Below are 13077 nucleotides of genomic sequence, written 5' to 3' on the forward strand. Positions count from 1 at the left end.
GCAGTCCATGTGGTGTAGGTACACCCACAGTGCTGTTAGGAAGGGAGTTCCAGGATTTTGACCCAGTGACAGTGAAGGAATGGTGATATATTTCCAAGCTGGGATGGTGAATGACTTGGAGGGGAACTTCCAGGTGGTGGTGTTCCTGTGTGTCTGCTACCCTTGTCCTTCTAGGTGGTAGCTGTCATGGGTTTGGAAGGTACTAAGGAGCCTTGGTGAGTTTCTGCAGTGCATCTTGTGGATGGTACACATTGCTGCTACTGTGTGTTGGTGGTGGAGGGAGTGAATGTTTAAGGTGGTGGATGGGGTACCAATCAAGTGTCTGCTTTGTCCTGGATGGTGTCAAGCTTCTTGAGTGCTGTGTGAGCCGCACTCATCCAGACAAGTGGAGAGTATTCCATCACATTCCTGACTTGTGCCTTGTCGATGGTGAACAGGCTTTGGGGAGTCAGGGGGCAAGTTACTCGCTGGAGGATTCCTAGCCTTTGACCGGCTCTTGTAGCCATAGTATTTATATGGCTAGTCCAGTTCAGTTTCTGGTTAATGATAATCCCCAGGATGTTGATATTGGTAGATTCAGTGATGGTAATGCCATTAAACATCAAGGAACAATGGTTGGATTCTCTCTTGTTGGAGATGGTCATTGCCTGACATTTGTGTGGCGCAAATGTTACTTGCCACTTGTCAGCCCAAGCCTGGATATTGTCCAGGTCTTGCTGCATTTGGACATGGACTGCTTCAGTATCTGAGGAGTTGTGAATGGTGCTGAACATTGTGCAATCATCAGCGAGTATCCCCACTTCTGACCTTATGATGGAAGGAAGACCATTGATGAAGCAGCTGAAGATGGTTGGGCCGAGGACACTACCCTGAGGAACTCCTGCAGTGATGTCCTGGAGCTGAGAAGACTGACCTCCAACAACCACAACCATCTTCCTTTGTGCTAGGTATGACTCCAACCAGTGGAGAGTTTTCCCCAGTTCCCATTAACTCCAGTTTTGCTGGGGCTCCTTGATGCCACACTTGGTCAAATGCTGCCTTGATATCACGCGCAGTCACTCACCTCACCATGGGAGTTCACCTCTTTTGTCCATGTTTGAACCAAGGCTGTAATAAGGTCAGGAACCCAAACTGGGCGTCAGTGAGCAGGTTAGTGCTAAGTAAGTGCCACTTGATCGCACTGTTGATGACCCTTTTGATCATTTAATCGATGATGGAGAGTAGACTGATGGGGCGGTAATTGGCCGGGTTGGATTTGTCCTGCTTTTTGTGTACAGGACATACCTGGGCAATTTTTCACATAGCCAGGTAGATGCCAGTGTTGTAGCTGTACTGGAACAGCTTGGCTAGGAGTGCAGCAAGTTCTGGAGCACAAGTCTTCAGTAATACTACTGGAATATTATCAGGGCTTTTGCAGTATCCAGTGCCTTCAGCCGTTTCTTGATATCATATGGGGTGAATCGAATTGGCTGAAGACTGGCATCTGTGATGCTGGTGACCTCTGGAGGAGGCCGAGATGGATCATCCACTCAGCTCTTCTGGCTGAAGGTTATTGCGAATGCTTCAGCCTTACCTTTTGCACTGATGTGCTGGGCTCCTCCATCATTGAGGATGGGGATATCTGTGGAGCCTCCTCCTCCAGTGGCTCTGAACTGGCTGCACAGAGAACTGAACGGCCAGGTTAGATGTATAATCAGTAATGTACTGCCTGAATGGGATGCAGATTCAACAGCAATGTTCCAAAGGAAATACAATATTTAAAAAAGAACATTTGCAGGGGGAATGAATGGGACTAATTGGACAGCTCTATCATAGGGCCAGCACAGGCATGATGGGCTGAATGGCATCAAACTGTGCTGTAAGATTCTACACTAGCTGAAGTCAAGCTAATGAGTCAAGTTCCCAAGTTCTGCCTCAACGCCATTTTAAATATCGGAGCAATATTGATATTCTTAAAATCCTTGGGAAATGTCCCTGATTCCAACAGCCGGCTCCAGTGAACCCCTCATAACAAAGTCACATCCTTCTTGAGCAGTTAGATTTCTGTAAGTATCAAGGCCGCTAGTTTTTTTTCATTAATTTATCCTTTCTCAATTGCTTTAAGTCAATTTCAAAGTTGTTGATCTCATCATCTGATCAGGACACATATAAACAAATTTTTCCAGTGAAGTTACTGCTGAAATACAATAATTTCTATTCAATACTCTGAGCATTTTAAAGGTTTAACCCTTACTATATTTCAGGTTTTTATAATCCATCATTTGTCTGTTTGCTGTAGATACTGTAGATGACAAGGCTGTGTTCTGGCTACCCAACCCAGGGAGAGTTAAACGCATTTCTATAGCACCTTTCGCAAATTCGGAATGTCCCAAAGCGCTTTGCAGCCAGTGAAGTTACCATTGGATTTAACTTTGCTGTCCCAATGCCGATAGGTTTTCATTAGGTGAGGGTAGTCAGGAATATAGAGCAAAGGTAGCAAAATGGAGTTGAGGGGCATTCCCTACCATCTAAGCAAATGGTGCAGCAGGCTCAAGGGGCTGATGGCCTCCTCCTGTTCCTAATATACCTGTCCCAGCCAGTTTCAATGCTTCCCGAAAGCAGCCTCACAACGTTACCTGCCAATCCCCATGCATTCAGATAAGTTAACCAGGAATTATCAAGGAATTCCGGCTTCTAACTGTTGCACAGATCTTGCAGATGTGTCAGTTCCGCTCTTTCTCTTGAGAGATCCAAGCACAAGCTGGTCACATGACTGAGTGGGCCACACCTTAGAGTGTCACTTATCCAGGTCTCCTGGAGAGAGTGGGCAAAATTGCTCTTCAGGCAATGAAAGGGATGAATAATGAAGAACACAATGAGAGATTTCAATCCAGAGATTTTAATAACCTGTACAATAACTATAAACCTACCTCTTTGACCAAGCTTTTGATCATCTTCCCCTAGTATCTTATGTTGCTCAATGTTAAATGTTGCTTTTATAAGCCTCAAGTGCATTGGAACTTCGATTTGATGATGTGGGCTTCGCTGGCTGGGCCAGCATTTATTGCCCATCCCTAATTGCCCTTGAGAAGGTGGTGGTGAGCTGCCTTCTTGAACCGCTGCAGTCCATGTGGTGTAGGTACACCCATAGCGCTGTTAGGGAGGGAGTTCCAGGATTTTGACCCAGCGACAGTGAAGGAACAGCCGATATATTTCCAAGTCAGCTGCTGGGTGCAGTGAGAGATTTGAATAACCAGGTGTAACAGGAGGTTAATCTGATATGGCCACTTGACTCAATCCCTGCTTTCTAACGCTTTCCTTGGGACTCTTAAATAAATTGGGTGCTGCATGAGAATAAATGATATTGATTCTATTGGAAGGAGTGGATAAGTGAGCTTTTCTCTTCACTTACAAAGCTGAAATTACCCTTTGCTATATCAGTGTTTACCATGGAGTATGGAGGACAGATATAAAGTTTAAATTCCCTGTTACTATCAACTCAAAGACCTCTTAAGTTGTTGACGTTTCAATGCAGGATTTCTCCATCCTCGAGACAACTGCACGAAAAACATGCTTTTCCAAAATTCCAAATCCCCCAAATTCAAGAGGATAAATGAGCAGGTTGATTAGAAACCTGTAAATCCTTTAACACACAATTAGGGCAGGCAGTAAGAGCAGAGAGTCTCCTGCTCAGCCATGTTTGATCTGCAGTCCCTCAAGCCCAGTCTTGTTTTTATTTCAATGATGCACACAGGCCGTCGACATTGTAGCTGAGTTAACTTTATTGATAACACATTTTTATAACATAAGCACATCTACAGTAACTGAATTCTATCAAGATAGGTTCCAACATGTGTTATCTGATCTCCAACTCCCAGGTCAGGTGACCCCCTATATGGTACAGAGTACCGTATAGTATCTAATAGTGGAGTCCACTACCACAATCAGCTATTATCATGACATTTCTCTCTTTTTTAATAAAAACAGACTTTTATACAACTCAAGTACATAAAGTCTCTTATCTATTCTTCCTGTTTTGATCAGTCTGTTTTGTCTTTTACTCATCTCTGTATCTCTGTGGTTATTTTCACAATTCTTCCATTAGATGTTCTGAATGGTGACAGAGGTGATTTTGAAGGACTTTCTCCAGCTCTGTGTCACTGTCACCCCTTGGATAGCTTTCAGGATTCTCAGGCTTTATCTGGTTACCTGTTGCTTCACTGATGCGTTCTGGTTTTCGATCTTCAGCGACAGTTTCTGGTTCAGAGCAGGGCTGCGTTTCACTTGTTCTCCGTAAGAATTTCCGGTTTCTCCTGTCCTGTTGTCTGTTTGGATTCTGCACTATGTAAGACCTTGGTTCTCCTGTGATTCCCGTGACAATAGCAGGATTCCAGATCGCTTCATGCTGAATCCTCACTGTCTCTCCCATGTTCAGGTCAGGCAGAGGTCGGGCGCCTCGATCAAAGTACTGTTCCTGCTTCTGCTGTCTCTGTTTGAGCAGGTCCTGTGCGGTGTAGTTCTCTGGCTGTGGAAATAACAGGGACGCAATTGGAAGCTTAGTTCTTAGTCTTCGCCCAATCAGGAGCTGTGCTGGAGATGATGCAATACCCTCTAGTGGAGTATTCCTGAACTCCAGCAGAGCCAGGTAGGGGTCTCTTCTGACCGCCTTTGCCTCCTTCAACAGGTGTTTTAAGGTCTGTATGGTACATTCCACCATTCCGGTGGATTGTGGATATTTGGGACTGGACGTAGTGTGGCAAAACTCCCAGTCCTGTGCAAATTTGCAAAGCTCAGTGCCTGAGAATTGTGGACCGATATCTGAGATGAGCACTTCAGTTAGGCCATAGTGACCAAACATTGATTTTAAATGATTTATTACAGTGATGCTCTTACTATCATTTCTCAGCAGCACAGACTCAAAAAACTGTGCGTAATAATCTGCTGCTGATCAGTCGATACTCACCGTTGTCAAATGTGAACAAGTTCACTCCAATTTTCTCTGGAACACTGGCTGCAGTGATTCTTACTGTTGTGATTTACTGTACTTTTGGCACCCTGCACACACATTCACCATCTCCCCGATTTGTGCTTCCATTCCAGGCCAATACCTTACATCTCCAGCTCTTCTCCTGCATGTTTCTGTGCCGAGGTGACTTTCCTGTATGCGCTGCAGCATTTCTTTCCTCAGTGTTGCAGGAATTGTGATCTTTTCTCCCTTGAAAAGTATTCCTTCTGCTCCATGACGATCCTCACAAAAGTTCCAGTTCTCTTGTACAGCAGAAGGGGCTCCGCTCCGGTGTGTGGACTGGCCAGTTTGCACAATCTGTTGTAGTTTTCTCAGGGTGGGGTCGGCCTTGGTCGCTTCCCTGATCTCATCCAGTTTGGTTACAGCCACAGGAAAGTTTTTTATCAGCGCGTGAACCTGTGCTTCTGTTTCTTAATCCTGTTCCTCCCTGACAGGTGGGTATACACGTGACAGAGTGTCTGTGCTGTACATTTCCTTGCCCAGTTTGTACTTAACTCTGACCTGGTACTTCTGCAGATGCATTTGTAATCTTTGGATTCTAGGTGGTGCACAGTTCAGGGTTTTTTTAAGTACAGCTTCCAAAGGCTTACAATCAGACTCCACCTTCATGTCTTTGCCGTAGACGAACTGGTGGGAGCGTTCTAGGCCAAACGCAATTGCTAGCGTTTCTTTCTCTTTTTGGGCACATTCCACTGCAGTGTTTCAGTCACTGCCTTTGAAGCGTGTACCACTGGTGCCTCATTTTGCAAGGGGACAGCTCCCAGGCAGGTTTTTGAAGTGTCCACTGAGATCTTGACTGACATCGTAATGCTTTAACACTGGTGCCTGTGTCAATGTTCTCTTCAGACTGGTCAAAGCTTCCTGGTGACTTTGTTCCCAGTGCCATTCCACATCATTTTATAGAAGTTCTCAGAGGTGCTGTCAGATCTGACATGTTCAGAATGAATTTCCCAAGATAGGTCACTATTCCCAAAAACCTCTCCAAGTCCTTCCTACATCCTCGGCGAGGCATGTTCATAGCTGCTTTGATTTTACTCAGGTCTGGCTTCAGTCCCTCACTTGTTAGCACATGTCCCAAGCACTTGATTTCATGAAGACCTATTTTGCACTTTTCCTTCTTCAACTTGAGGTTCCTTTCTCTCGCTCTGGCCAGGACCTGCCTCAGTTTGGGGTCATGTTATTCTTGTGAGGCTCCCCAGACCAGCACATTGTCAATATAGGTTGCCACACTCTCCAACCCTTCAAACAGCTGCTTCACTGTTCTGTGGAATGCCTCTGGAATTGAATTAATACCAAAATGTAAGCATAAAAACCTGTATCGCCCGTATGGTGTGTTGAAGGTACAGAGATAGAAGCTGCATTCATCCAGCTTGAAGCCTGAACTCGCATTCAAGACTGAATAGTATTTAACATCAGCTAGTTTATATGTGATCTCTTCTACTGTGGGTAGCTGGTAATACTCTCTTTCTACTGCCTGGTTTAGGTGTCTCTGGGATCCAGACAGACCCTCAGATTCCCATCTGATTTTTCTACAATTACAATTGGATTAACCCAATTTGTCGGTTCTTCAATCTTCCTAATGATGTGAAGTTTCTCCATTCTGTCCAACCCTGCTTTCAGTCGCTCTCTCAGCATTACTGGTATTTTCCTGGGTGGGTGAATTTTGGGTGTCACAGTTGCATCAATCTTGATGGTGTGTTCTCTTTTAGGCAGCCAATCCCCTGGAACACATCTTTATACTCGCTGAGGATGTCATCAGTGGTGACAGTCATTATTCTCTTGATTAGCTTCAGATTTCACAAGCTTTGATTCCAAGAATGGGTTTTGCTCAGTTTTCACTGCTAGGAATGAGAATGTTTTTTGTAGTTTACTAAGTGTGCACTTGCCTTCTACTGCAATTTTTTCACCTGTATAAGTAGACGGCTTCATTTTTGTTTTAGTTAGCTGCTTTTCTTTGCTTATCTAACGATACAGGTTTATGGAAATGACATTTGCTTGTGCGCCTGTATCAGGCTTGAAATTCACCGTCATGTTGCCGATTTTTAAATCAACCTTCCATTCATCTTCTTTGGAATTTGTGCTTACTGCACCAATGAAAGGTTCCATTTCAGTGTCTGTTTCAATCCTGTGCACTTTCTTCAATTTACGCATCTTAGTGAAGTGATTTACTTTCTCACAATTCTTACACTGCTTTCCCTAGGCTGGACAACTACATGGTAAATGTTCCGTTCTGTATCAGCTGCATTGAAATGTTTTAATAGCAGTTTTGTTCTTTTTACATTCAGGCTGTCTATTTGTTCTTCCCCAGGGCTGTTTCTGTTTAACTGCATCTAACTGCTTGACCATGTGCAGCTTATCATCTGCTGTCATGTTTAATCTGGCATTTCGTTGTCTTTGCTGCTGTGCAGATATTTATTACTTTCTCCAGTGTGAGATCAACTTCTCTCAAAAGCCGTTCTCTCAGAGAGTCATTTGCGATTCTGCAAATTATTCTATCTTGGATGAGTGATTCTTCAAACTCTCCAAATTCACACAATTTAGCTTTGCTTCTCAGCTCAGTTACATACTGACTAATGTTGTCACTGCCTTGCATACATGTAAAAAGTCAGTATCTTCATACATGTAAAAAGTCAGTATCTTCCATACGTGATGTTTCTCTTTGGGCTGCAGCAGGCTTCAAATTTTTCAATTATTTCTTTCAAGTCATTCCGTCTCTCATTCCTTTCAAATGTGAATATATTTTAGACTTCTGGGACTGCTTCCCCTGCTAAGTGAAGAAAGATGGAAGACAGTATCTGAGGTTCTTTTTTATCACTGCCCATCATTGTGAGGTGCAGCTCAAATCGCTGCCGGAACCTCCTCCAGTATTTGGTGAGATTTCCCTCCAAACTGAGCTCTGTCGGTGGTTTCAGAACCTCCATTGTTGTGTTTAGTTTACTTCTGACACCATGTCTTGTTTCTCTGTTTCAATGATACACACAGCCTTTCAACATTGTAGCTGAGCTAATTTTATTCATGATAAATTTTTCTAACATAAACAGTAACTGAATTCCATCAAGACAGGTTCCAACATGTGTTATCTGACCTTCAACCCCCAGGTTAGGTGACCCCCTATCTTGCAGAGTACCGTATAGTATCTAATACCGGAGTCCACAACGACAATCAGCTATTGTCATGACAAGCTCTAGCCTCTGGTGACAGACTAGCAATCTGCTCCAGGAAAAGCTAGCTACAGAAACAGACTTAAGTGTGTGCTTAGTCTGCCTCATGCATTGGGAAAAGAATTAAGATAATCTACTCAACACAGTTCAATGCATCTCATGAGTTGTTAAGGTTTCTAATCAACCTGCCCGGCTGCATTATGAATGCATCTTCTTTGACCATCGAGTCTGGGGGAGGGAGTTGAACCCAGAGCTTCTGTCTCAGAGATAGGGATGCTACCCACTGTCGAGGTCAGTGGTGTTCCTATTGTGACCCCTGAACCCTGGAAATTCAGTCCCCAAAGTGCAAGAGCATTTTCCCCTTTTAGTTATCTGCCGGTTTATTCTCTTGAATTCTCAATGCTCCATGGCAAACACCGATATAGCAAAGAGCAAGTTCAGCATCATAAGAGGAAAGCTCACTTACCCACTCCTTCCAATAGAATCTATATCATTTATTCCCATGCAGCACCCAACTTACATTAGCAAATTTTGAAATTTTACTCCATATTCCAAAATCCAAGTCATTTATATATAGCAAAATAAAAACAACCCTAGAACTGGCCCTTGGGGAACAGCACTGTCCACCATCGTCCAGTCTGAAAAAACAACCATTTATCACAACTGTTTTCTGTTCATAAGCCATTTTGTTAAATCCAAGTTGACTCTGACCCTCCTCTTCTTCCAGCCTCAAATTTGTTAACCAGCCTGTAGTTAGTTCTTCATTGAACACTAAAATCCATGTAGACAGCCTCCACCATATTCCCTTCAACCTTCTCTGTTACTTAACAAAATTCAATTGGATAAGTCAAACCCAATTCGCCTTTTATAATTCTCCTTAATTAACTCAAAACTCTCCAAGTGCTTGTTGATTCTTTTTCCCCCCTGAATATTATTTCGAATGCCTTACCCAACACTGATGTTAAACTAACCGGCCTGTAGTTACTAGGACTGTCCTTGCACTCTTTCTTGAATAAGGGTGTCACATTTGCTGCTCCAATCCTCTGGCACCACCCCCCACCCCCCCATATCTAGGGAAAGTTGGAAGATTATCACAATCCCTTTCACTATCTCCACCCCTGCTTCCTTTCACTACCTGGGATGCAAGCCATCTGGGACCAGGCTACTTATAAACTCTGGTTCTCACTTGAAGGATTTACCTAACATGCATCGTACCCCCTCTCTTTTTTTGTTTAATCTTATTCTCATGAATTTTGTTACAGGTGGTAAGATGGTCCATACATTTGAGAAATGTTGTGTTCCCCAAGGGCCAGTTTTAGGGCTGTTGTTTTTATTTTGCTATATATAAATCACTTGGATTTTGGAATATGGAGTAAAATTTCAAAATCTGCTGATAATACCAAACTTGGAGGATTGGAGAACAGTGAGAATCGTGCCAGTTGGCTGCAAGAAGACACAGGCTAGCAGAATGGGCAGACAAGTGGCAGATGGAATTTAATACAGAGAAATGTGAGGTGATGCATTTTGGCAGAAGGGAGGGAGAGGGAGAGGTGAGATAGACTTAATGGCACAATTCTAAGGAGTGTGTAGGGACAGGGGGTCCTGGGGGTTGTATGTGCATTGGCCTTTGAAGGTGACATGGCATATTGAGAGAGAGGTTAGCAAAGCATATGGGATCTTAGACTTCATAAATAGAGGCATTGAGTACAAAAACAGGGAGTTTTTGCTGAATCTTTATAAAGCTCTGGTTTCTCGGTATGGTTCTTGCTTCTAATGCAATGGGATTAAGGCTATTTAAGTAGAATCAGTGGAAATCAGGAACCACACAGCTTTAGTAGTGTAAGCACAGCAAGGTCCCTCAAACATCAATGAGATAAATGGCCAGATAATCGGATCATGGCTGGGCTTGGTGAGGGATAAACGGCAAAACTCCCCTGCTTTTGCTCCCCTGGAATCTTTTACTTAAGTAGGAGAACACAGGCAGGGCTTAGATTTATTTCTGACCCAGAAGACAGCACCACTGATAGTGCAGAACTCCCTCAGTGCTGCACTGGAATGCCTCGAGTGAGACTTGAATCCACAAACTACTGACTCGGAGACGAGGGTGCTACCCTCTCATTGCTGACACAATGTAATAGGGGGATATTATCACCGTTTGTGCATCAACGCAGGCTAGTTGCTCTTCCAAAACCCCATCCAAATCGAGCCACAATGTTGCAACGAGACATTTACTGATTCTCAAGATAACTTGTCAGAAGAAAAGAGACGAAACCAGAGGGATTGTGATTGTCTCATAAAAAGATTTATTACTTTTTTTTTGCCTAAATGCACAAGGCAAGGTACAGTACTGTATAAAAAAGAACTCCTTAATATACACTTTACATGAGATACACCAGTAAGAGCTTTCATTGAACTCATCAGGAAACCAATCCAACACAGCAACAAAAATAATATGTTGTAAACGTCTACACTTCAAGTACCGGTGAGGCTCCGTCAGTCTGACGCACAGCTACATTCACAGGGGAGGGATTGGGGTCAGGAAACTATAGAACAGTACAGGACAAATGAAGTACAAGAACAGCCAGCTTCCCCCGCTGTGGTGACTGGTGAAGACCAGGGGGAGCGGGTCAGTGTACCACAGCCATTCATGAAAGATAGGTTCAAATCTAAACCAGTGGTAACCCCAGATAAACTGGGGCACATCCCTCTGCTAGGACACAAACACTTATCTATTCTGGCCCAGGCACCCACTCACCACCACCCCAACCCGCCTCAGGCAGTGAGCGTCCTCCTGGGTCCTGCACATTGGATTGAGAGAGAGGATGTCTGGGTGAAATAGCTCTCCTCCTTTGGGTCTATTGTAACCTTAAAGAGGATGCGTTGGAATCACTGAGTTATTAATGGAGCTTCCCCAGCGTGAGTAGTGTAAGTAATACCTTGTGTACCCAAAGTGACAACTCTGGCTATTGATACTGACAGGCCACAGCTCCAGTCAGGAGCAGAAACACATCAGTTGCTGGTGCAATTGGAGCTGGAGGAGAGACCACCTGACACCAGACATCTGCCTGCAGGGCACAACCCTACAGCCTGGCTGTTGAAGTCATTAGACTGCGGGTCTGGTCTGAGTTGCATTAATAACAGCTCATTGCACAGAATTCAAAGACAGGCTTTCAAATAATAAGCATTGGGGTTGGGGTATCTGTCACTGTACCCTTTCACACTGAAGACCTTGAAATGCAATTTACAGGAACAGACCCAGAAATGGCTGGTCTGCTGTTTCTTGTGGTGCATCCACTGGACTCGCACCCAGGCCGACCCTCGCTTGAATCCCTAAACACGAGTCACTGCCCAGTCAGGAGGAATTCAAGGAATGTCTGATCCAAACCTGACTGGCCGGACAGTGCAAGGTAGCACTACTATCGAGGGTGGGAGATAATGGTCAGCTGGAATCCTCTCACCAGACAGACAGGAGCTGACTTTTGTCTGTAGAGAACTGCGCTGTCGAATTCTCCCAACTGAGAGGGACAGCCGGGCAGCCAAAGCAAATCTGGAAAGAGCAGTCTCAGTGGGTGTGAGTGTCTGAGTGTGCGCATGTATGTGTCAGTGTGCGTGTGTGTGTGTTTCAAAGGGGGGGTGAGTGTGAGTGTGTGTGTGTGTATTCAGGTATTTGCAGAGGTGATGTGTCAGTGTTCAGGTGTTTGTGGAGGAGTGCGTGTGTATGTACATGCAGAGGTGGAGTGTGTGTGAGTGCATTTGCGGAGGCGGGGGGTGTGTGTACGTGCATGTGTGTGTGTGTGTGTGTGTGTGTGTATGTGTGTATGTGTGTATGTGTGTGCGTGCATTTGTGGAAGTGCCAGTCTGCCCTGTGTATTCCTCTTAATCCCAAGTAAAGCAAAACGCAAAGTTAGATTGGTCTCCACACCCCTCCCCATGGTCATTCATCAACTCTAGTCTGTTCAAAGCTCCATCCCCTTTTCCCTGTCACTACCTGACTGGATGATGAGTGAACACAAACAACTTGGCCATGAGGACAGCCACTCAACCCTGACTCAGGGAAGCTTTTGTGCCATTTCCTCTGCAGGCAACAGCAGGTTGTAGTTTGGGGGAAGAGGCCAGTGTGAATCTGTTCTTCATCCTACAGCACCACAGGGAGCTTATGTTTTTTGGTTTAAGCAGAATGCCAGCTTTAAGGCAGAGAACCAGAAGGGGTACATTGTGTAAGCGGCAGTTCACATTTCCTCCACTGCACCCAATGTTTATCTGTAAACAGAAAATCACAAGAAGCAGTGCAGAGATTCAGCCACACACTTTTCATGATTGGATCTGCACGTTTCAGTGGGTATCGCTGGCTGATAGTCACATCCACTGGCCTGTGGGGGAAGAGAGCTGGGGAGGGTCAGAAGGGTGTGGGAACTGAGACAATGTCTAGTTTGTGGAAACCTGGTTTTCAGAACCAGTACTTTATGTCAGCGTACTGGAAGAGACTTGACAAAACAGGCTGCGAATTCTGTACGAGACACACTGGGTATTTTGCACAGCAGGTGAGACAAGGACACGGCGGACGTATTTGTAATGGGAAGCAACTAAGTTCCATCTCTGCAACTAAGTTCCATCTCTGCATGAAAAAAAAATCCACATCAAAGGGGGGAAAGTTTTTGTGGGGCCCACCTAACACCATAGAATTCACCAGTACCTAACAGCAGGGTCCGAGAGTGTGAAAGGTCACAATTAGGATTTTGCAAACAACTTCACCAACAAAAAGAAAACCTCTGGAAATCAGAATCTAGGACTTATCTCTTTTTAAAAAAAAACAAAACATTTTACAATAGTTTCTCTGTACAATATTTACAGCTAACAGCACCTGACAGCAGTAATGAGGTTCTGCACACAGTACACACTGCTGGAGACAGA

Source organism: Carcharodon carcharias, chromosome 32 (assembly GCF_017639515.1).
Source record: "Carcharodon carcharias isolate sCarCar2 chromosome 32, sCarCar2.pri, whole genome shotgun sequence".
Classification (NCBI taxonomy): Eukaryota; Metazoa; Chordata; class Chondrichthyes; order Lamniformes; family Lamnidae; genus Carcharodon; species Carcharodon carcharias.